This window comes from Melospiza georgiana, chromosome 1 (genome assembly GCF_028018845.1).
Source record: "Melospiza georgiana isolate bMelGeo1 chromosome 1, bMelGeo1.pri, whole genome shotgun sequence".
Taxonomy (NCBI): Eukaryota; Metazoa; Chordata; class Aves; order Passeriformes; family Passerellidae; genus Melospiza; species Melospiza georgiana.
The window spans coordinates 120,325,000-120,349,352 of record NC_080430.1 but is presented as its reverse complement, the minus strand read 5'-3'; the positions used below and the strand labels follow the sequence as shown (position 1 = coordinate 120,349,352).

The 24,353-nt window shown below is 43.1% G+C and overlaps 1 protein-coding gene across 2 annotated transcripts in view; it reads right to left on the bottom strand.

Moving 5' to 3' along the window:
* Positions 1-24,072, bottom strand: part of SGK3 (serum/glucocorticoid regulated kinase family member 3) — a 55,173-nt gene extending 31,101 nt beyond the window's left edge. Inside the window, exon 1 of one of the 2 annotated variants that reach the window (XM_058033109.1) lies at positions 23,935-24,072. The gene's annotated coding sequence lies outside the window, so the exon portion shown is untranslated. Of the gene's footprint in view, positions 1-1,421; positions 1,602-23,934 lie in introns of those variants that run through there. The other variant, XM_058033118.1, reaches the window with a different exon arrangement.
* Between the last annotated feature and the right edge of the window lie 281 nt (positions 24,073-24,353).

The window sequence follows — 24,353 nt, the reverse complement described above, 5'->3', positions numbered from 1 at the left end:
GATGCCTAAGGATAGCACAGCTCAGGAGTTGCAGCAACAGCACCATAAACAACTTTGAAGAGCTCTTAGAGACAGCTGACAGCAGCCACCTGCAACATAGTCAGCTCTACATAAGAGGGCAGTCAGACTTCAGTAAACACCAGGCAAACAATCCAGCCTCATTTTACCCCTCTGGATGAAAATGAAATGAGAGAACATCACACTTCAATTCCAGATTTACTGGACACATTCTTACATGACCTTCAACAGAAGTCACCAACAGCTCTCCCTCGGTTTCACTACATAAATACAGAATTCCAATCTGTTTAAGAGGGATGTTACTGCTAACACATGGAACATCGAGAGAGTTCCAGGGTTTTATGTACTGTAATCAGCAAAAGGTAAAATCCATGTAACAGAATATAGCTGGATAATAATATAATGGAATATGCAAATCCAAGTTACAGGCCACAATCCAGAAATCACTTTTGAAGTCTGGGCTTTACAGAATTGATGGCTGCCTAGAACCATAAAGGTGTTGGATAATGAAAAGGCAACAAATTAAACACTGGAAATACAAAAAGCAAGCAGGAGAAAGACCCTTTAGCACGATACAAACTGCCCATCCAGTTCATCACCAGGTGATTCATCGTGTTACATCAGTGCAGCCACAGCAATATTCTACATCCATTCTTCAGGAGAGTTTACAGACTCCCACAGGTGAGAGCATACACTGAACTCTCACATATTTCTGGGCTGCACAGAGAATGAGAGGGTTCAGTTCATAAGGATTCACAGATTAGTGGCTTATGTACAGAAAACAGAATTTAGTGCAAGAGCATCAGATGTGGTGAGGCTGTAATTTACATCACAGGTGGGAATTCGAGGCTGGAAAGCAATTTTAACACATTATGTTGTTATTATTATTATGTTACATTATCATGTAATCACTAGTGCCTACTTCTTCAGCTTTGCCAAGGTTTTTAAAACAACCAGTACTTCTCACTGACATGGGCAAGTCAATTGTGCTGCATTTCTGATCTAAACGAGAATCTCAAAGTATCTTTTAAAAAACAGGTCAGTTTTCTGGCTTTATGTTACAAGAAATACCATGTATCGAGACTACCTTAACAACACTGAACTTTCCAACATGCTTTCCAAAAGCTAGTAACAATTTTTCCTGAAATCTAAAGTATCATAAAGCCTTCAGGAAAAGACTCCTCCATATGCAGCTTCTGTTTTTACCATTAGTTCATATTACAGTCATTGAAGAGACTGATGTGCAGGTGAAGGAAAAAAAAAAGGTCAGAACTATATTTAGACACTGAGACTGAAACAACACTAATGTTAGAAGACTCTAACATCAAGCCTTAAAAATACAGTCTCATTCTATGTGTGTCTATAAAGCCAGTTGGAATGTCTGAAAGAAGTTATAAACAAACCTTAGCTACAAGGACACTGCAGCAAGTGATATTCACAGAATTCTTCAGCGAAAGAAGAACCGTAAGGGCATTCAGGTGACACTGCTGAGCTGTGATGAAATGCACTACCCGCATAACAACGCATCCTAAGTTCAATGGGGAGTAAGAAAGGCGCATTCCATCCTGCAAAACTACCGCACGTTCAGAAGCAGCACTGACACCTTTATGAGCTCCTAGAGGAGGAAAACACACATAAACACACACACAAACACAAGGAGGAAAAAAAAAAAAGAAAGGACGAGCTGTCAAAAGAGCTTTAGCCATATTACTTTACAACAGCCTTTTAATTAACCTCCACAAAATTGAATTCCTCAAGGGTACCTGAATTTCGACAAAGCAGCGTTGCCTAAGACGCTTCAGCGCTGCTCTTCCGAAACAGCAGCACATCCTGGCTGCGAACCATTCGGAGAAGGAGGAGAACGACGGCGCCGAGGCCGCCCCGGTTCCCCTCCCTGGGTACCACGGACCCGCACCTACCTCCTCCTCCTGCTGCTCTTCCTCCCCCTCCTCCTCCTCACGGGCGCAGCCACCGGCTACACCGCACCGCGGGGACCTCGGGAAGGAAACCCAGCTTCTCTCGCCTTCACCCCAGCAACTATTTCTGGGCTCCTCTTCCAGGACTTGTAGGAAGTTCAGGCGCTGTTCCTCCGGCTGCCGGCCCGGCTCCCGCCGCCGCTGCCCGGCGCGGCCATGGCCCGCCCCCGCAGGGCGATGCGCTCGGGGCTCGGCGGCGGCGAAAGGGAAAGGGAAAGGCGGCTCCGCCTGGGCGCCGAGGCTGCGGCCGCCCTCCCTCTCTCTTTTTCTCCCTCCCTCCTTCTCTTCCCTCCCTGCCTCTCTCCGTGCCTGCCTCCCGCCCCTCCCCGCCCGCGGCGCCAGGCTGCCCGCCCGCCCGCGCAGCCCTCCGCGGAGCGCGGCCTGCCCCGGGCTGCGGGACGGGGCCGGAGGTGAGATCCTCTCCCCCTCACGCCCTATATATATATATATCTATAGAGCCACACTAAAATAAAACACTTTTTAAACCCCATATTTTGTTTTAGGGGCAAGTTTTCACTTCCCCTAATCCCAAGGCTTCAGCCCCCTCTCCTCTACCCAGCCCCTAGGGGGATGCTCCTGCTTCTGCTGGGCGGCTCCCCACAGAAACTCTGGAAAAAAAGCAACGCTCGGGTAAAAATAACTTTAAAACACCCCTGCGCTCACGAGGGGTGTCACTTTAACTCTCCAGTGTGCCCAGGAGTGCCCACAATCCACCGGCAAGGCCGTCATTAGGCCAGCCAGCCGCTGTAATGACAGCTCTCCTGCTGTATGGGCAGGAGCAATAACACAGGGGAAATGAGATAGGTTTGTGTGATATCTAGCACTGTTTAGGGAACTATTTCTGCAACCTCTGAAATTTCAGGGGTAAGTTTCAACACCCCCACTAAAATTCAACCAGACGTCTTAAAATGATCTGTAACTTGCTAAGTTTTCCTGAGCAAACTGAGGCCATAAAACAGTTATAAAAATATAAATTATAGAGGGGAGGAAAAAAAGCTCTTTTAATGACAGTATCACTCCTCACTTTATTTTGTTAACGAGATCTAAAAGTGTGAGACAAACAGGAGTTAGCATGGATTCTGTTTAACAGAAAAGACCACCACACCCATTAAAGCAAAGCCTCATGTTTACTGAGGATCTGCTGTGCTTTCAAACATTCAGAGAAGGCTTAAGAGGCAGGGAATATCTAATGCAAATGGTAACATTCAGCATGAGTTAACAGCCTATGCCATTTTAGCTTCCTCCCCATAAATACCTGAAATGTTTCTTGGGATTTCAAAGGCTATGCAGAGAATGAACACAAGTGTGAAAATACTGCAGCCCACTCCAGTGTATTACCACTGTAACACAAGGGCGTCCCCAAAACCCCACAAGCTGTCATAAGGAACTGTTCCATTGATTATGGAGAAGCCCCATGTTCCACAGGCCTGCCTTCACAAGACTTGTATTGGGCCTGACAGGACACGACGGTGCTCATTTCAACAGTCACAGGTATTGGCACGTATCTGGCAAGCAGCAATTCAGGAGATCCTGTTTCTGAACAGTGCTGCTGCTGAAGTATTCCTGCATAATACTACACTCATGTGTCAGGCACTGACAGCCGTCCAAGCACAAATTTGTTTCTCCAAAAACAAATCAGAGAAGCAGTCTGGCAGTTTTTAAAATACGTCAGTGTTCGGATTAGGGTGTTGTAACTGTGTCCACACAAGCTACAAGTCAACTGGATCACAAGCTTCCATTTCAGTAGAGTCCACACAGGAAGAAATGAGGAATTTTACCATTCTAACCTGCCCTTTCATGATTTTGGAGCTTTGTGGTTTTGGATAGGTACTGCCAGATATTGAGACTTGGCATTGTAGCAACAGCCTTCTCTGCTCCTTCAGATCTGCCAAGGTATTTGCCTCTGCATTCACAGAGAGGATTTAAAGAGGCTTTGTTAGGACTTCTCGAGGTGAGCCCCAGACCAGAATGCTTCTGAACTTCAGTCAGCTAGAATAACTCATTGGCAAATAATTTAGTCAGGTAATCTGTATTCAAGAGCTATTTTACTTTGCAGTTGTTGAGCAGTGTTCTGCTTCTGTCTGCTTGATAGTTTTCAGTTAATCATTCACTTGTCGGCAGATCAGTTAAATGGAGCTATTGGACTGATTTACAGTACAGCCTCAACCCAGGAAAGGTGAGAAGATGACCCTGGCTTGGAGATAATTTAACTCTGTCTCACAGTCTAAGCCCTAAACTTTTGACTAAAGAGCAGCTTTTTGTCCTTCCTCACACTGAACATCCCTCTGCAGACTGGGTTGTCGAGCAGTTAATTTTATACAGTTCCTCTTCCTATTCTGGAGTAGATAATTAGTGATTAGCAACATGGTACATATCCTTAAATTGTAATTTGCCTGAACGAATTCCACAGTACATTCATCTGTCTAGTGCATCATGCTATGCAAAACACTGTTAAGGTCCTAAAATTTAAATAAATTGTAATTTACAGATTTGCTTGGTGAGCTTTTAAAGGCTAATATTCTAATGTCAAGGTAGATACCTGGTGGTTAACTGCATAGCACACAGAGAAATGCATGGAACTCAGCTTGCCTTTTAGTGAAGTTAAAGGTCAGCATTCACTCTGACATTTTTGTCCCCAGGAACTCCCTTGCATTCCCCATTTATGTTTTCTGGGCAGTAATACACACAAAGAACCTCATTTCCACCGCTTTGCAGTACTTTGCTTCTAAGGAATGTTACAAATCCATGTAGTGTGCTGCCATCCCAACTATTTTAAGCCTTTTCTCAAGGAATATGAGTGATTGGGTGGTGGGGGTGGAAAACATGAGAAAACAGAAGAAAAATGAAGGACCCATCTCAACTCCATTGCAAATGTGAGAGGTCACAGAAATGCAGAGTACCTTTAACATGTTAGTCCAAGCCCAGGAAGAGCAGGAAGCAACAATATGAACTATTCAGTTCTGGTTTTACTGAAAATGTCCTTGAATTAGTATGAAAACCTTGTCCCTGACCAAAGATCAAGTCTCATTTTATAACATCAAGAGAATTATACAGAAAGAAACAGAGCATAAAAAAAAAAACTGTAAGACAAAGACAAGCAAGAATACAGATGACTTGTTTAAATGCAGCCAGGAGTTTTGCTAGTGAATACTGTTGCATATAAATATACCATGAAACTTTTGTATACATTCAAATTGTCACACAAAAAGCACAGCCCAAACCACTTGACAAGCGTAGTCCAAGAATTTTAGTTACTTCTAAAACACAGCAGGTCATTCAGCAACAAAATCATTACTTCACTATCAGCTTCAAGCATTAACACTACAGCTCTCCATTTCAGTTCTTGCATCTTCAAAGGAATATCTTAGCCTATCTCGGTTAACACCAAGCTTTGTATCCTCACACAAAGGAAAACACAACCTCCTTGCCCCAGAACAGACTGTTAATAGTCAAGAGATTTGAACACTAAAATGAGATGGTGTCTGGAATTAAAGCTCCTTCTATGGCAGTATCTTGCCAACTGTTAACTCCAGTTAAACCCAGTGTGTCTGTTCAAAACCCTCCAAACATGATACGGAAATAGATATGAAGCAATCTTTTAAATAGTTATTGTTCGCCTTTAGCCCATCAAGCCCTGGACTTAGGCTCCATTCAGGAAACAACTCATGGCCACTGCAGTTAACACCACGTGTGCCAATTGTTTTAATCCAAGAGCCCATGTCCCAGCAGGCTGTACCCACCTGCACAGCACTGAGCAGTCTGAGGACGTCGCCCTTCAGAAAGGCCTCGGGCCTCACAAAGACACAGGCAAATGGTGTCTAACAGGGATTCTGGCTGCCACAAAGACCCAATAAATGCATGAAGACAGATATGTACCTGCCCTGTTCCATGGGTTACTCTCACACTGCTTTCCAGCCTCCTGTTTGGCAGCTAATTGAGCCACGCTCATACCCCACTGCCTGACTGGGAACAGAGGAGGTTTGGGCAGGGGCCAGTGTGGACCTGGCGTTCAGCCCTGCAGTGTGGCACCCGAGAGTAATGTACTGGAGAAAACAGCGTCCTGAGAGACTCCCTGGGCTCATGAGATTACCAGAAAACACAGGCTACCATGGACAACATCAGGTAAGGGAAGCCACTGGGTGGGAAAGTGAACCAGCTGAAAGCCTCAGAGTTAAAACTGTTGAAGAAACACCAGCTGGGAAGATTTAAAGCTCGCAATGCAGGTGCAAGCAACAGTATCACCAGGTAACTGTTCTCTACCAAAGCTGGTTTTGTAACACTTAATGAATGTATGCATATTAATAGATTTCATTTAACTCATTTTCATAGTTGCATGCATGTGCTTATTAGAGGAGTCTGAGTAATGGTTCAGTTTTACATGAGCTGTGCAGAGGAAATGGTTTTTTCCCTACTTTCTTTTTGTACGCTAGATCAGCTACAGAATGTCTTCACATGACAGTCTTTCAATTTGAAGGAATGAAATGAATACTTAAAAGACTGATTCATTGCAAACATATACTTCAGCCCCTTCTCCCAAGCAAACTAACCAACCCACCAGAAACCACCCCAAGCCTCCTAAACACAGCTGAAAGATTTAGTATTATCTTTTGACAAAGCATAAGAATTTGGCAAGTAAAAGGATGCTTCATTCATAGTGACATAGTGAACTGCAGTTTTCCAGCACTCCAGACACAAAGATGATGATCCATGAGTATTACAAGAAGAATGTCCTGGAGCACAGAGGTTAATGAACATCCAAACCACGATCTGCAACAACACTACATGGACTCTCCCTCAGCACAGCAAACACCACAAATCAAAATGATGGAAAACTATAGACAAACCGTAATAAACTGCATCATTTCGTGAACATCACAGAGTGTGTATAACATGAACCAGAAAAATGACAGCAGCACCACATCAAAGAAATTCTTCACAGAAGCTCAGAAGAAAACTGGTTTAAATCAACTGAAGCATACTAAAGGAACACTAGTACACAAGCAAGCATTCTGCCAACAGCATAAATGAATGATGAAATTTCAAAGTAAAAATGCAAAATTGGGCAGTGAAATACCATATCTGCATTTTCAATACATGTATCTCTGTTTTCCTGATTTCATCCTCAAGTACTTTCCTCATGCACACACCAAAATGTATTATTGCTACTTTATATGGAGTACTTTTTCTCAGGTTATTTTCACTTTTTTCAACGATTAGTTTCTAAAAATTACTTAGCATGTAAGGCATTTAAAGTGAACGGTGAATTCCGTGCACATGAACCGTCTGACCGAAACCCTGCTGTTTACATCCTATTCACTTATCACTCCAAGAGCTGGCAGGGTTCCACCAGGAGATATCACCCAACCATAGCTGTGTCCTTAGGAGAAGCAGAACTATCAGAAGGCACATGGTCCCTGTATCTCCTTTTGCCCTGCAGCTGCCCTCACTCACTGCAAGTGTGCCCAAGGGAAACCTCCAAGAACCAGTTCAGCTGCCAGAAGAAGAACAGTGTGAATGCTGAGTTCCTGATAGCCCAGTTTACCTTAGTGACCAGTTATCTCAGAGACCCACAGCGTGGATGCTGCCTCAAGCAACCTCCACTTGCTCACATGCAAGCTCAAAAGATTTACATGGGTTCCAAGAATATGAGGAAAAAGAGAAGCACATTGGACCTGGCTTCCCACTAAGGGTGAATACACACATAACAAAAGGAAATATATAGAGAACAAAAGGACAAAGATACCCAGCTGCTTTATAGGCATATAGCAACATGTGCTTGACATGTCACATATACAGCTTATTGGTACATGCTGACATGTTCTGGGACTAGTTTCAGCAGACATGCACAAAACACAGTGATAAATTACTGCACTGGTAAACACTGTGAAGCTGAAGTTATCAAATACAGCCCATAAAGTATAAATTGTCAAAAAACCCTCCCAACTGACAGCACTGTATGACCTGCATTTTGCTCTCAACAAAGACTCTTTGGAATTCCATTTATAAATACAGTTCTATAAAATAGGTCAAGTCTCTGAGTTTCCAGGAGATCTGAGCGATTTGTGCAGGAAGGTATACCAAAGCTAAGTAAAAAAGAAAAAAATCTCTCTAAGTGGTAATTCTGTATGGATGTTTCTTATTTCAGCCTCCTGAATCCCAGCTACAGCACGTTCTGCTAGAATTGCAAATACAGGCTGGGGTGAACAAACATGCTTTGGTAAACAAGTTCTCTGGCACACAATGTTATGTAGGTGGGGTCTACCCAGAATGTCAAGAGTTCTTCCTCAAATTGTAGAGATGAGCAAGAACACAAGGACCCTGTTTGCATTTTCAAGCTATTTACTGGTATTCTAGTCAAAAGAAACTGAACAAGGGCTTTGGTTTGGGGTGCATATGTCCCCTTGCAAAAGGCTCACAGGCTTTTTCCAAAATAAAAACATTTTAAAGGCAGCCTAGGATCTACAGAATTGGCCAGATTTGTTTTTGCTATTCTATTAATATTTCCAACAAACTGTTTATGGCAAAAGACACATCAATTCCACTAAAGCACTGTTATGCACCAACTCAGAGCAGAAAAAAGGTAGCAACAATGAAAAAAACCCAACCTACCAAAGCAAGAAGATGTATCTTACAATCCAAAAAGGACAAAGATTTAAGACAAATGTTTCAAGAGTTTATTATTTGCTGACCTTACTTTGCTTACTTGTTTATCTAGCCATTTCCCAGGTTTGCCAGATTTCCAATGCTATTCCTGACCCACAGAGAAGATGTACATTCATCTACTAGTCAGAGAGTCTGATTTTTGTTCTCCAAGAACATTTTCATTTTCACATTTTCTGTCCTGGGAACTATGGGTCAGTGTTTGAAGGTACATGTGAGTCTGAACTTTTAAATGAGTTTCAGAAAGGATTTATATAAAGACACATCAGCAATATTTTACTTAAAGATGCATATGGTCCTCTTACACCAGGTAAAAGCAATACAACAAGCAGCAGGTACAGATCATCTTCTGGACTCCAGTAAACTAATTTTTTCTTTAACTTACCTTCCTTTTTATACTATGGCAATCTAGCAGAAGCCAGATAATGGAATATTATAAATCTAAGTATGGAGCATAAGCAACAAGTAAATAAATCCATCTAATCTCAATACTAATTCAAGACCATTTTGCAGCTTTAAAAAGGGCAACATGGCAGTATTTAATATTTGAGGTCAATAGTTTTTTGATGTTAGGTGTTGTGGTCTTGCAGGGTAGGGACAACATGGAATGAGGCAAGATATTGTAGATTACAGCATGGAACTTGACTACCAGGTAGGAGAAATTACCACAAAATTGTATCTATTGACATTTAGCTTTGATGTACATACAGCCATTTTAAAAGGGACAGTAAGAATCAGATTATTTAAAAAACATGGTATTTTCTTGAAGTCAATGTTCAAATTACTCAAATGTTTCATATGAAGATGTCCCTGCACACAATCCAAGCTACTCTTGGATATATCAAGAGCAAGTCTTATTCCAACTACAGTTTTCTCCAACAATGCTGTACAAATTAAAGTAGTTTTTGAAGATGACAGCACAATTCTAAGTTCGCACAAGAACACAAAAGAGCAGAATGTCAGAGTTTTCTAATTACATGGCAATCTTTGTGTCAACCTGGTTCATTAAATGTTTTTATAAATCTTTGAATTGAAGAAAAAAATCTTTTTCTAGAAAGGAGATAAAAGATTTTGTAAAGCCATGAGAACTCAAGACATACATCTCCTGCACTATAGCTCTTGAGAAATACATTGGTTTTGCACTGGTATTACAATATGGGATATGTATGGAATCTGTGTTACATTCAAGAAGCTACCGACAATCAATCTCTGTTTGCATGCAACTGCAGTGGCAGTGAGGATCTCCTAACTGGAATGGGCACTGTGCTAGTGGATAATAACAGGAGCAGTGTTGGAGGACGGTACTAATATCTCTCATTCTTGGATGGTCTGAAGCACACCCCATGCAAGCACTCAAAAATCTCTCCGTGTCACAGCAGCTCTGTTTCTCCTCGGGTCTGGGATGAGTCAGCAGCAGTTTGCTACACCAAATTGCTTCCGATTCAAATGTACCTTGCATTTATTTAAAAAGTGTTGCGGTAACAGCCCTTCAAAATACCCACTTGAGAAATAATGTTTCATTGTTCACCTTTATGTAACTGTGGTTCTCCCAGGCCTACGCTGCTCTTTTTTTTTTGATTTGTTGTCACCAACTTATGCCTTCCCGAAAGCGGCTGTTGCCACACCAGAACCTCAGGGAACCTCAGAACCTGCGGTCACCTCCCCTGGGGAGCTGGGAATGTCCAGCCAAGGGGTCCTCACCACACACCTCTGTTAAAATAAAGTTGGGATAATTGTGCACATTTTCATCCTTCACCCATCTACCTCCCCTGATTGATGTAGCAGTGAGTCCAAAGTCAGAAAATACAACCACTGTTTATTTCTCACTCTTACAGGAATGATGACTAATTTTGAGAAGAGAAATGCAGAAGTAATCAGGATTTTTTTTAAAGTCACAGTAAGGAGGTTGGCTGTTTCTACTGCTGACTCCTATTTCCAGCTTTCCTATACACATAATTGCTAAACAAAGTTTTTCATATACACTTTATTGCATACATTTTGAACTGTCCTGGTTTCAGCTGGGATAGAGTTCATTTTCTTTCTATTAGTTGGTACAGTGCTGTGTTCTGGATGCAGTCTGAGAACAGTGTTGATAACACATTAATGTTTTAGTTGTTGCTAAGCAGCGTTCACCCTAAGTCGAGGGCTTTTCATGTTCCCATCCTCTGCCACTGAGCAGGTGCACAGAATCTGGGAGGGATCACAGCTGGGACAGCTGACCTGAACTGGCCAAAGGGATATCCCATACCTTAGAGCATCACACTCAGCATACAAACTGGGGGAGTTGGCCAGGAGCCACCAATCCCTGCTCAGGGATGGGCTGGGTGTCAGGACATGATGGGCAATTGTATTGTCCATCACTTCTTTCTCTTGGGTTTTATTCCACTCTTTCCATTTTCTCCATTATTTTTATTGTTATTACTTTTTTTCAGTTATTAAACTTTTCCCACCTCAGCCCATGAGTTGTACTTTTCTCCAGTTCTCCCCTGCGTCCCACAGGGGACAGGACAGGGGGAGTGACCAAGGGCCTGGTTGGCTCCTGGGGTTAAACCATAACATGAACCTGCACAGTTAAACTTGTGCCACACCTTCAAATCTGTTTTATTGGAAGAATGTCCCAAGTCACACAAGTCAGAGCAATTTATGGGATAAACAAGAGGCAGTAGAACTTCTATCAACTAACAAAAGAACCAGTAGCTGAGTGACACAAAAAGTGAACAAATAAAACATCAAACACCAAAGAAAAATATATTTTGGACATTTCACATAAAAGAAATTTTGAAAGAATTAATATGCAAATCATGGTGGACAGGTAGAGCCAAACTATACTTGTATGACCGTTAGAATTGTGGAAGTATGAAAACAAGATGTTGGGATTACTTATTTAATTTACATGGGATCATGTTCAGTTCTGTTTTATTGTGTGTCCAGGAAAGTTGAGAGGAGAGACCATGACTTCCTGTAGTGTCTGGAAGGAGAGAGGAAAACACGCAGAACTTGCACTCCTTTACTTTATAACTAAAATAATGATTGTTATTTTGAGATTTTCTTTTGTAAAGAAAGAAACCACCCACCAAAAAACCCCAAACATATATGGGGGGGAGGGCAGCAGGGACAAATTTACTACAAAAGTAAGTAAATCAGATACTAACAAAACTTTATTCCAGAGAATAATTGTTAGTATCTTCTGAACATGTAAATTGTGGAATTTATCTTACATTTCATAACCAGATCCTTTTCTTTTCCAAGTGTGGCAGCACATGTCACAGCTTTAATTCAGAGGAAGTTCCAAGCTGATGGGCTTCCCACAGCAGGGTAGGTGCCTTTGCCACCCACCCTGGATGTGAAACAAGTCAATGGTAATCCTTTAGCATCACTGCTGTCACCAAGGGTGAACACCCAAAGGTTCAGCTGTCTCCTGGGAGTGGACTGCAGCACAGCATTCCCCATTCAAAACAGCAAGGGGAGGCATTTCAGTTCATTGCTGAGGTCACCCACGTCAAGCAGCTGCTCGTCCTGATGAAATGGTTCAGTTAAAATGTTCTACTGTCATTGCTGTGATGAGCCATGGAGAGAAATCCACAGCTGGAAGAGTCTGGATCCAGCATCTGACCTTTCTACAGTGTCAGCAACTTGTGAAACAAAATCTGGACCATCCCACGAATGGGCTGAGGTTACAGACCAGAAATGGAGACTAGGTGATCTTTAAGGTCCCTTCCAATCCAAACCATTCTGTCATTCTGTAAATCTGAAAGGATACACTCTCCTTAGGTTTTAAATTGATGTTTCCCACTATAGTAAATCCATTGTCACAGCACAATGGCAGACAACAAGATAATGACAGCCAGCAGAATCTGAAGCCTTGCAAAAACAAGCCATTTGCACTGACAGGGCTAATCAAACAAAGCCATTAAAAACCACCTACAGCACCAGGGTTATTTGTTTGATATCTCAAATCTACACATCAAACAGCTAGCAACTTGGAAGTAAAACCAAAGAGCCTGAGCAGGGAATCTACTACCATGTGGTATCTCAGCAGTCACATGGCATAGGGAGCAAATGCCTGTGAATTGACAGCACTTTAGTTTAGTTTGGACTAAAAGTTCTTTTATTCAAAATTAGATATTTTTTTTTACATTTAAAAAAGGCAGTGGATCCTTTAGATTTGTTTCTAGACAAATGGAAAGCAACCAGTTCAGAAGAAAAGTTGACTAAATGTCATTAAATGGGAGGTGGGGGAGCTCAAGGATGTAGCAAAGAGAACGTGAACACAGGAGACACCAAGGGGGGAGACAAGAAAGAAGCAGCAATTCCTCTACAAAACAATACAACATGATAATCTGTGCTTGTGCCCTGTAAAAACAAACAAAAGCAGCAGAAGATTTATTTGTCAAGACAGGTACAGAATGTGAAAACATAGTCAAATTGTTAGCAATAAATATAAAATCTGCAAAAGTACATAGTTATGAGAATCAATGCGGTTAAGGTAGAACTATAATGCAAAAAAACCCCAACAAACTAGCAACAGAAAGAAATCCTTATTATCAATATGTTTATAGCCTAAGAGCCAGAAAAACCTTCTGACTCTACAGAGAGAAAAGCTGATGAGAGATGACACCCAGAAGACCATCATGTCTAGGACATCAGTCTACACCAAGGGGGTCAAATGCAAGCAGTGACTGGCATAAATAACAGTAATAACAGGTAAGATTTCAGGAGGAACAGGAGAGAGACACAGAATGTGAATGGAAGTGTGTGCACATCTGCACAATGGAAAAAACCCAAGTAAACAAACCAAAGCAACAAAAACCAGGTAAGAATATTAAAGACCCAGTGAGTCAGTTTAGCTTCAAATTCCTGGAGAAAACAATCCAAAACAGATCAATTAGCAGCACCTGGAAGATAATCCTAAGTAACAGACAAAAGAGATTTGTTAAATCAGATTGCTAACTTCCTCTGACAGCCTTCCAGAGAGGTAGGAGAGAAATCACAGATGTCACACCTTCCCTTTAGAAAAGCTTTGAAACTGCCTTGAGATATTTTAACAACCAGGTTACAGAAGCAGGAAGAGTAAATATTAATTCTAGATGTGAGAAACAGAGGTTAAATGTATCATCATCAGGACAGGGTAGTGATCTGGAAGAATGGAGTGAAATGTAGCAGGTTATATGCAAAATATTGCCCACAGGCAGGAAACATCTAATATGGAAATACAGGATGGGAAACAAGGCCTCAGACTACAGCCGGTCACAATGACAAATGTCATGCTGTTCTAAGACAAATATTGCTGTGAGATATAAAATAAGAGTGGAAAGCCTGAGCATAATCTGCTGAACTCAGAGAAGTCATTCTACTTCAGTCTGTTTTTGTCTGAATATCTATCTAGGGCATGGTGGTCCTACCTGTGCGGGTCTGGGAAACAGAAATAAGAATGAAAACTGGTCTGGAAAATTTGACTTATGGGAAAGTGGCATGGACAAGCTAGTGTGGGGTAGGGCGGGGGGAGCCCACTTGAGGGGTGGCTGTTATCCTGGAAGACTACTTCAAAGAGAAGGGAATTGTCTCTTCATGACAAGTCCTAATGAGCTTAAAAAGAGCACAGAAAAGGTTCAGGTTAATAAGCACTGGATGAGGAGAGACAAGAACATGGAAAAACTATTGGAAGGGTAGTGAAGTAATGGAAGAGATTTCACCAGGAAAGAGCTTTAAAAACAGCTGAAGTGAACATTTCTTCATAAAACACAGATTGCATCTTTGGGGCAGAGACCACTTAGAAACAGACCTTATGGCTGGGAGCAATGGTTGAGGAATGCCACGGTGGCAAACCAGAAGTGAGGGGAGGAAAAAAGTGGTTTAGAAATACAGAGAGAAGCTCTGAGGGAAGTCAGGTGACAGGAAGGAAGCTGGGAAAAACAAAGATTAAAACGAGACTGCCACTTGCAGGGAGAATAATTTCAGAGGTGTGCTACACTTTAATGAGCAATGACTTAGAAGGATGCACCTGAAGTCAAGAGAAAAGACAGGCTCCAGGTGCTTGGATCTACTCTGGCTGCAGTTTTTGTTTCAATGTCTACCTTAGCAAATAATGCAGTGCAAGAAAAGCATATCCACAGAGAGGAAGAGAGTTGATGCTGAAGATGCAGCACCACATGACCCATGTTGGCATGGCAGGCTGTGTGTTTTGCTTCAACCCAGCTTTAGCCTGGTCCTGTGCCTGGATCAGTGCTAAGAGCACACTGGAAGAACATCTTCCAATCTTACTTCATCTGAAAAGAATCCAGCTCATGTTCCCCAGGATCCCCCAGCAGAGTGAACCACAATGGATGTAATCCAGAAGCTCGCTCCTGAACTGAACTAATAATGTAATAGAGACTCATCTGAAGCCAAGCCAGAGGAATCCAGGGACCCGCTGTGACATCCATGTGGCAGAGACCAAAGCAGGACACAGCAGCCATAGCAGAGCAGAACAACAGTGCTTTCCTCCACTGTTACATTTTGCACAACAAGCATGACTGGAGCGACAGTGTTCACTCTCTAGACACCAGGCACTGACTGATTTGAGACAACATATTGACGATTTTAACTGACATCTGATGTGACATATGGACATCTTTGGTAGATCTGTAAATACACTGCAACAACTATCACAATATTTTAACTTAGCAACTGCATTTGCTTTAAAATAATATTGCTAATAATCTGTCCTATTTTTCTTTCTTTTCTTTAAATGAGGACCTATGTCTAGGGACTTTCTGACTCATAATTAAAACAGCAAAACCAAAACAAAGGGCCAAGCACCCAAGTCATCAATCTTTTCCAGCTGCCGAGTCATAGAGCAGTAACCAAGACAAAGAATGGCCTAGCTTCTCCTAGCCACTTCCTAATATCAACATATTTTCATTTCATAAACTTTCTTTTCCTAAAGAAGTGTCAAATTGTGCACATGTCTGTGTGTGTCCCATGTCCCTGTTTAGATTCTGAGCTTCAAGGCCATCCTCTGTTCCTCATGCTCTGTAGCTTCTGAAATATTTAGCCCCTTCAGATTCCTTCTCAGGGACTGTTTTGTTTCTTACTCTGTGCACATCACAAATCCAACATGGTTCCCTGAATAATTACCCAGGATTTGTCTGAGTGGTTGATGATAAAATTTCTTTCAGGTCATTTCAAGTGACGCTCCTATGTAAAACAGTAAACTGATTTGTGCATGCATTGACAAGTCTGTAGTTTAATTTTTGAGTAAAACCCTGTAAGGGTTATGAGATTCCTCCTTCTGCCTCTATTTCCATTCTTTATAAATAAACCCACATTTTATGTGTAAAACCCCACAAACAATCTCGACTAATATCAACAAATACAATTAAAGCATTTGCAGAGAAATTCAAGATACCTTTTAATACATGAGAGAAACTACAGAAATCTGGTTTTATTCCCAGATAATTAAACAGGGGGATAAATGGCTGAGGGCATAAAACATAAGAATATCTTAACTGAGGATCTGAGCCAGCTTGTGTTGCAGACAGGCATTATTTACACATTCTGGTGAAGTACTCCACAGATTTAACATTTTAAGGCAGTTCGTGAATTTCTAATGTCAATTCACATAAAATGTGCTTAAACACCCAGATGCTATGACCAAAACTAAATGAGTAATAAATCTGAAGTTCATCTGAACTGGCGAGGTTAAGTCAAGTTTCTAGTTTAAATTTATATTGCCTTGGATGTGTAAATTAACATCCAAGCAGCAAAATTTACTTTTAATTGGCTTGGATCGTAGATGAACTCTTTCCTTTTTAGTCTGCCTTCTGATTTTAATTGGGTAGAAAGCTACTGTAAATATTTTCTTCTTTCTCACCCCTTCTTCCCAAGGTTTTTCATAAACAAGTGAGGTATTGTTTAGCTGCTGTGCTCTAGACCCCACACGCCCCAAAGCAAAACAGAGAAAAAGTATGTGTTCAGATTGCTACAGGGCAGGAGTTTATACATTTTTTCATCACATACCAGCAAACAACTTGCCTTCCTCCAAACAAATTGATCAATGCAACTTATAGTGTCTTTTTAGCTTTGCTTCTCATCATCTGTAAGGAGAGAAGAGTAGGCTTGGAAACTTGGGCAAAGGAACCTAAACAGATTTGCTCAGCAGTCTCCAAGTCTCTGGTCAACAGCTCTGTGCTGTTCAAAGCCCAAGGACAAGTGCATCACTGTTCTCTCATTTAAATGTAGAATAATTCTAGGATTCATGGCAATGCCAGCTTAAACTTAGCTCTAAAGAAACCCTTTGTTTTCAAATAAATCAGTGCCTGGTTTTAGATAATTCTATAAAGAATCCTATTCATCTGCCACGTAACCTATTAGTTAACATGAAAAGAGCACCAAAGAGGCAGCCAACCTCCAAAAAATTGTGAAGAAAAGTGAAGTTAAACCAATCTATCTGGCATATGCCTTTGGAGTTACATATAATGTGTGTGGACACACACACAAGATGTCAAACCTCATTGCAAACAGCACTGTTCATTCTTGATACAAACACTTTACACCAAGACAGCTGAAAATTTTGTAGCACACATTCTCTCACCAGAGCACAGTAATTGTCTGGTTTTCTGTCACTGCTCAAAGTGTCACATCATTTTCAAGGGACACAACTAAAGGACAGTTTTGGGGTTCCTTCACAGAGAAACTCTGTTTTATTATCAGGGCTCTGAAAACAGAAGGATGGCAGGAAAGAATTGTTAGTCCCAAGTACTCCAAAGACAACAGATATTCTCTTACAAAAGGCTGATTTGGGAAGATGAAATTTCGAAATTAAAATAATAAAATGTAGCTTTTTCACTAGTCTGAAAAATCTGTGACCCCTTTTAAAGAGCAATTGATGAAAACAAGTTAATTATTTACAAGATATTGACCATGAGTCCTGGGAGATTAAATTGAGATTAAATTACCAGCATTACATTTATTGCTTAAATGAAACAGGAGTGTCTAGTATTTGAAAAAAACAAAAGAAAAAATCAGGAGGCTAATTGGATAATTGGATTCTAGGCTATCAGGGTCCACTATGATCCCAAATAACCCCCTTCTGTTTCACTTCTTACCTGTCATAAAACATTGCTATATAGTCCTTAATGCTACATTCTCTTTTTACTTATCTTTTTATAAAAACATAACTTTTTTCTTTCCCCTCCACCCCCTCCACTTTAATAAATTCAAGTTGCACCACTGCTATGGCAGCAAGGAAGCAGAAGTCTCCTAGTTCTTTGATGCACTTGTCTTCAAGGCATTTGACAGTCTGGGTACTTTTGCCAGGTAGTTTTTATTTCTGAATTGTCCTAAGTTTTCTCTGTTTTGTAGTTTTTGGCAGCATTCCAAACTTGTAGACCTAATGCATCTTTCTTTTGCAAAGTATGATTAAGTCCCATCCAAAGGGAGTACAGGAGTTATTTTCTTCTTTAATTACCTCCTGTCCCTCCTCTATGCTCTTTCCAGCATTAAAGGAAAACACATACCATAAACTGGAAATTCTACCGTGGTTGACTAAAAGCATTCATTTTCTGAATGCTCAGTCCTTACTTATTTACTAAATTTAGTATAAAACATATTTTAGGGTTTGATAGTGATCCCAGGTCATAAATACCTAACACTAGGAATCTACAAACAAACCAACAAAAATCTAAACCTAAACTATTATAATATAAACACACAGTAGTTCAGAGTCATGCAGACCAGGTACACTTACATTCTAATGCATCCAACATTCCTTCACCTAAGCAGGAACTACACAGGGTATGGAAGAGGCCAAAACACAGCCAGTCATGGGCTGCAGCACATTCTCTAGGTGAGTTGGAGGTAAGTGGATTTGTTTTGTGAACCTTGAGAAGAGGCTTGAGGGGCACCTAACAGCAGCCTCCCAATGTCTTGGAGAAGAAGCCAGACTTGCTGGTGCATTGCATGAGAGGAAAATCCCCACAAGGATAACTGACCACTAGGACAGGGTGTCCAGGGGGGCTGTGGAGCCTCTGCCTTTGGAGGCTTTCAAAACCCAGGCAAACACAGCCCTGAGCAGCCCTGTCTGAACACTCAGGGTGAGGAGTTAACTCACCACCTGCCAAGGCTCCTTCCAACCAGAACAGCAGCATGATTTAAGATGTTTAGCCATGAGCAGCACTTACCCCTCCAGCTTATCTTCCTAGCTGAATCCAGAACTATCACTGTAATGCAATATTATGTACAATACCATGGGACAATATCTTCACAGGTGCCCATTTTCTCACTAAAATACCAATTTGAGCACAGATTAATTATGCAAAGCTCTAAAATAGCTATCAAGATAGTTACTGAAAAATAGATCTGTGTTTCCAACTCATGCCTTGTTTTAACAGCAAATTACAAGGTTTCAATAATTGGCATACAGTTTGCATATATTCAAATATCAGATTGTGCATCCTCTATTATACTGATAAATAGTTGGGATTTACTTCAGTTGCATGGCTCTTCAAAAAACACTCACATGGGGGTATAACTCCGTGGGGCACCTGCTGCATTTGCAACACTGAGTCCAGGATGTGAGGCAGAGCTTTCCTTGGTCCAACATCTGTCCCAAAATACTTTGCAACTAACAATATAGTGAAGATGTTTTCAATAGTTCTGTTTCCTTGGTTATTTCACAACAGTGAGCAGGAGATGGGGAAGTACCATTGAAAGAAAACGAATCCTGGGCTGGAAGAGACAGCAGCAGCAAAGCAGCATGATGGTGCCTCACGAGGCAATGGAAACATGCTGGTCCTGCTTCTCTTCAGAGGCAAAGGATCAGAAGCTGGTACCCCTTTGGTTTACTCCCAGAGGAACATTACAGTCTGTAAAGCTGTGCAACTTCTGCACTGGCAGTATTTTGCAATAGTGTTTGGCAAGACACAGCACTAGCAGCTTGCCAGTTGCCCTCACTGTTTCAAACAAGACTGCCAAGAAGTAAGATGTGACATCTCTTTGAATAAAGGAGCTGGGAAATAAATTTAGACATCAATCTTGCTTACCCACACTCCCCCAACCCCCAGGTGTTTTCCTGCCCTAATCCACAGAAAAACTGTAATTGCAAAGCAAAGCATTTCAAATATGAGGGAATAAGGAAGTTCCCTCTCCTGCTCAGGTGATGCTCACAGGGTGTCTGAGAAACTGGAGTGAAAAGACAACATGAAGATACAACCCTACTTCTTCCTTTGCTAAAGAGCAGGGAGAAAGAATCCTAACACAGAACTGGGCAAGGGAATGGAGTTACAGGTCAGGACACCAACACACAAATCTGTGGCAGAGAACATGAAAAACACCATCTAAAAACCTGCATAATATAAAACTGACAGGGAGACATTTCTGACAGTGGTGGGCCAGGATGGGGACTCCTGCACTGGAAATGGGGCTTTCTGGAAGGAACACTGGACACTTTCCCTACTTCAGCTTGCAGGTTTGAACTTCTAAACTGGGATTACAATCAGCTGTCACCACCCACTCCAGATCTCTGAGATCTCTGAGATCTCTGTTCTCCTGGGCCCAGTTCTCTCCTAGAGAAATCAGTCAAGTGGTAATCCTCTCTTCAAACACAGAGGATGTCATGGAAATGCTCACCTCTGATAATCATCACCAGCAAGCAACCACCAGATCCCAGCCCTCCTCCCAGCAGGACACATGCTGCTGTGACAGAGTCACAGTTCTGCTGCTCCCTTGTGCCAGCCTTGGGCAACCTGCTGCATCTTCCAGCAGCTGGCAACACAAGGAGCCAAGTGTGCCCTTCTGCTCGCCTCCTGCAGCCTCTCCAACAGCTGCAGAGGAGACAGAAGACGTGGGTTTGAAGCCCTCAGGCACAGGAGGCCAGGTTTCACCTACCAGAACACAGGCTGCTGCTCAGACAAATCCCAGCAGCAGCAGCAGCAGCAGCTCCCAGGAAGGTGAGCTCTGGCTCCTCCTTGGGCAGTGCTCCCAAGAGGAAACACACAGCTGCATTTGGAGACACGGCCGATCCATCAGCGCGTGTGTTTACAATTGCCTGCCAGTGCCCTACTTTCTTCATCTCCTCAGGGCTTTGATGCTCAACTGCAGCAGCTCTAGATAAGGTGCTTAAGAACTTTCTGCTCAAAGAGGGAGATCCAATATGTTTGAGATACTTTCAGAGTCGGGCAGACACAGTGCTAGGTGGTTTGGAAGACTTTGGGGGAATAGATTCTGTTTGAGAATTAGGAATGCAAGCAGGAACCTGATTAACATATTTTATAATGTTCTTACAGCACATGGAAGCCCTGCAGTTCTACTTTGGAAAATGTGTTTACTTTGTAGGACATTTTACCATATGGATACTACTTAAACTAGAACAAAATGAATCCTTCAATACAAACACTCAAAGATCTAACTTTAAATAAAAACAACATATTGCTTTACTATGGCTCAGTCTATATAAGTACATACATTATTTACAGTAGTTTCTAGTTCCTTGGTCTACAGAAAAAAAAATATTATAGCAGAATAACTCTTCAATGACTTAGGGATGTCCAAAAATGAAGTCACAAAACCAACCACCACTGACTTTCCTTTTGGGAAGTGCACATTCCTTCAAAATAACATTCTTCTTAATGACAACTTAGACAACCAAAACAAAAACATAATTTGGAACTGCAAATATGTGTAATCTGAGCTCTACTTCCATGCAGAAATGCAGGGTATTTGTGCATGAAATGGCTTGTAGCCACGGGACAAAAAAGCCCTAGTTACTTGCATGCAAATTATAAAACTGAAACCATCTGGAGAATGATCTGGGATATAGGGAGGACAACCCAGGAGAGAACTGATGTGTGGATGTGGCTGACAGATCACAGCTTATTAGCAGCTTATCCTGTATGGATAGGAAGGAAAATAGGATTTGACATACCCTCTTATACAGTGATGATTAACATGAACCTGCAATTAGCATGCATGGCATTTGAGACTGACAGATGATTTCCATCATAAACCCTAGATCCCAAGAGATACAAGAGATGCTTTGCATCTAGTTTCATTTGCCAATACCTGGGTCATTTTATTTAATATACTTTATTTTTGGCCCTCAGCATACCCTACTGAAATATTTTGTTGCTGGGTCAAGTCAGCTTTGGAGGCTTGCAGCTACTCCAGCTAGCTAGGCTGAAGCAACTCTGCATATTAAAAACCACCCATCACTATTTTAAACACATGCCATTACAGTCAAATTATCCACCTACTTGTGGATTGACTTTAAACAAGTCAAAAAATGAACAGAGTAGTGGTTTTAAAGTGCTCATATCTTAAAACTTGAACTATTAGCTCCCTGCAATGCATTATTTTATAAGCAGAGTGGACAAGGAACCATCCAACTACTGTACCCCCATGAGTCTTCTGAAGTTTTCTGTTCAATGAGACTTGAACATCATTTGTCAGGCTTCTTAGAAAGATACCTGTCCCTGGAGAATGAGAATGCACACACTGATCATAAAAAGCAACAACTCCTATGGGTTGTTGATTATCAGGATGAAGATGCCCTCAGAATAACACAACCAATGAAATACACATCTTGCAGCACTCTGGATGCAGCCATTGTATTCATCAGTCTGCATAACTTTCCCTCAGGAAATGTTTAATCCTCTTTGAAGATTACAATAGATACTGAATTTATTAGATTAGCATGAAAGAAATTAAATGCAAGGGCTGTCAAGATCTATTTTGAGTGTCCAGTATAAATGTCAATGCTATTTCAAAGCTTAGAGCTCATAATAAGGAGGCTGCAGCACTTACTGGAGAGAAATACAGAGATCACTAACTGGTTTTTGCTGCCAACTAGTGCATCGTTGAAAGCTCTTCTGCTCTTCATACAATCTCAAAAATTAAGGGAAAGAGCCTGACAGAATTCAGATTTAAAAAGAAAAGCTCTGCAGCAGCATGTAAGTATCAGCAAGGGGAAGCCGAGGAGCTCTGACCAATGCTCACAAAAGCACTGAGGCAGACATCCTGCAAGTTACAAAGTCATGCAAGGGAATATTACTGGATACTCCTTCAAGCTCGACCACTTCTCTCCTTAATTCAAATCCCTCAAGTCTGAGTCAGAATTTTACCTTCCCATAAAACACCTATGCAGGGAGCACTAATACTTTGCAACTACTGCACAGGAGGAGGAAGCATTATTTTAATTCTCTCCCTGCCTCCAACCTTCTCTCATGCTGAAGGTGTTTAAATGAGTAAAGAGACAATTCCAGCCCTTGCCTCTCTGGCACAGAGACCACCACACAGAGGGACTGCAGACCCAAACCGCGTTCACAGCTCTGCCTCTGCAAGGCACAAAGCAAAGCTAACCATGGTCTCCCCATCCTGCTGGGACAGAGGCAAAGGACTCTGGAAAAGGACTCTTTCACGCCCAGCCTTTCTTCACCTCTTAAATGTCTGATTCCAGCACACCATTACTGTCCTTATGGAGTTAAGAAGCGGAACTGAAATGGAGTTTGGTGGTGTCCGTAGTTGCAGATCAGAAAGCAAACCCTCCCACACCGAGCCAGCCATGCAAAATAAAGCATAGTGCGTAAAACTACATATACACGCAGTAAAAACATTAGGGCAAGAGTACTAGCAGGAGCCAGTAATACTGCTGGAGAAGGGTGGGAATTTAAAAAAAAAAAAAAAAAAAGAGAAAAAAAAAGAGAATATGAAACACTAAATTACTTTAAAACTTCTTTCAAATACAATATCTAAAATTACAGCGGCGGGGGCGGGGGGAGCAGAAGTTTCTGCATGTTTGTTTGTTTACTCGCCTGCGAGCACTTTGCCCCCTGTCCGTGAGCGGGTCCCGGAGCCGCCCGCCCACGCCGAGCGCCGCTTTCCTGCGGGGGCGCCTCCAGCCCCGGCCCCTCGGCAGGACCCGGCCAGGGCCGCGCCGAGCGCTGCCCGGGACCGCCGCCCGTGTGGGGCGGTTCGGGTGCAACAAAAGGGAACCGAAACGTCCCCGAGTCCCGTGTCCCCGGCTGAGCCCCGTGGCCCCGGCAGAGCCCCGTGGCCCCGGCTGAGCCCCGTGCCCCCGGCAGAGCCCCGTGCCCCCGGCAGAGCCCCGTGTCCCGGAGTGAGTCCTGTGCCCCCAGCTGAGTCCCATGTCCCCGGCAGAGCCCCGTGTCCCGGAGTGAGTCCCATGTCCCCGGCTGAGTCGAGTCTCGTGTCCCCGCGACCGCGGAACCTCCGCGGCTCCGGACGGGCTCCCTCTACCCCGGCCGTGGCGGGGGCACGGAGCCCCGGACGGCTGCACCCCGCGTACCTGCCTCCCTCCGACCCTCCGTCCCTCCGCCGGCCCGGGCGGGCTGGGATGTCCGTCCGTCCGCTTGTCCGCCCGCTGGAGTTGCCGCTTCCTCCTCCCTGCCGCGTCAGCTGCGCTCCTCCCGCCGCGGCCGCGGGCTGACGGGCTCCCCTCACGGGGCTGCGCCCACCCCGGGGCGGCCACGGGCCACCGCCGCTCCCCGCCGGCGCAGGCGGGGCCGCTGCCGCTGTCGGTATTGCTGTCGGCGCCGCCCCCGCCGCCGGCCCGCCCCGAGCAGCGCCCCCCGGGCGGCGGCGGCGGCGGCGGCTGCGGGGTCAGGCGGGGACGCGCAGCCGGCCCCGCTCCCGGCCGGGGCCCCGCGGCTGCCGCTGCCCGAGGGACCGCAGGGCCTGCGGCTGCCGGCTAGCGCGGGATGTGCG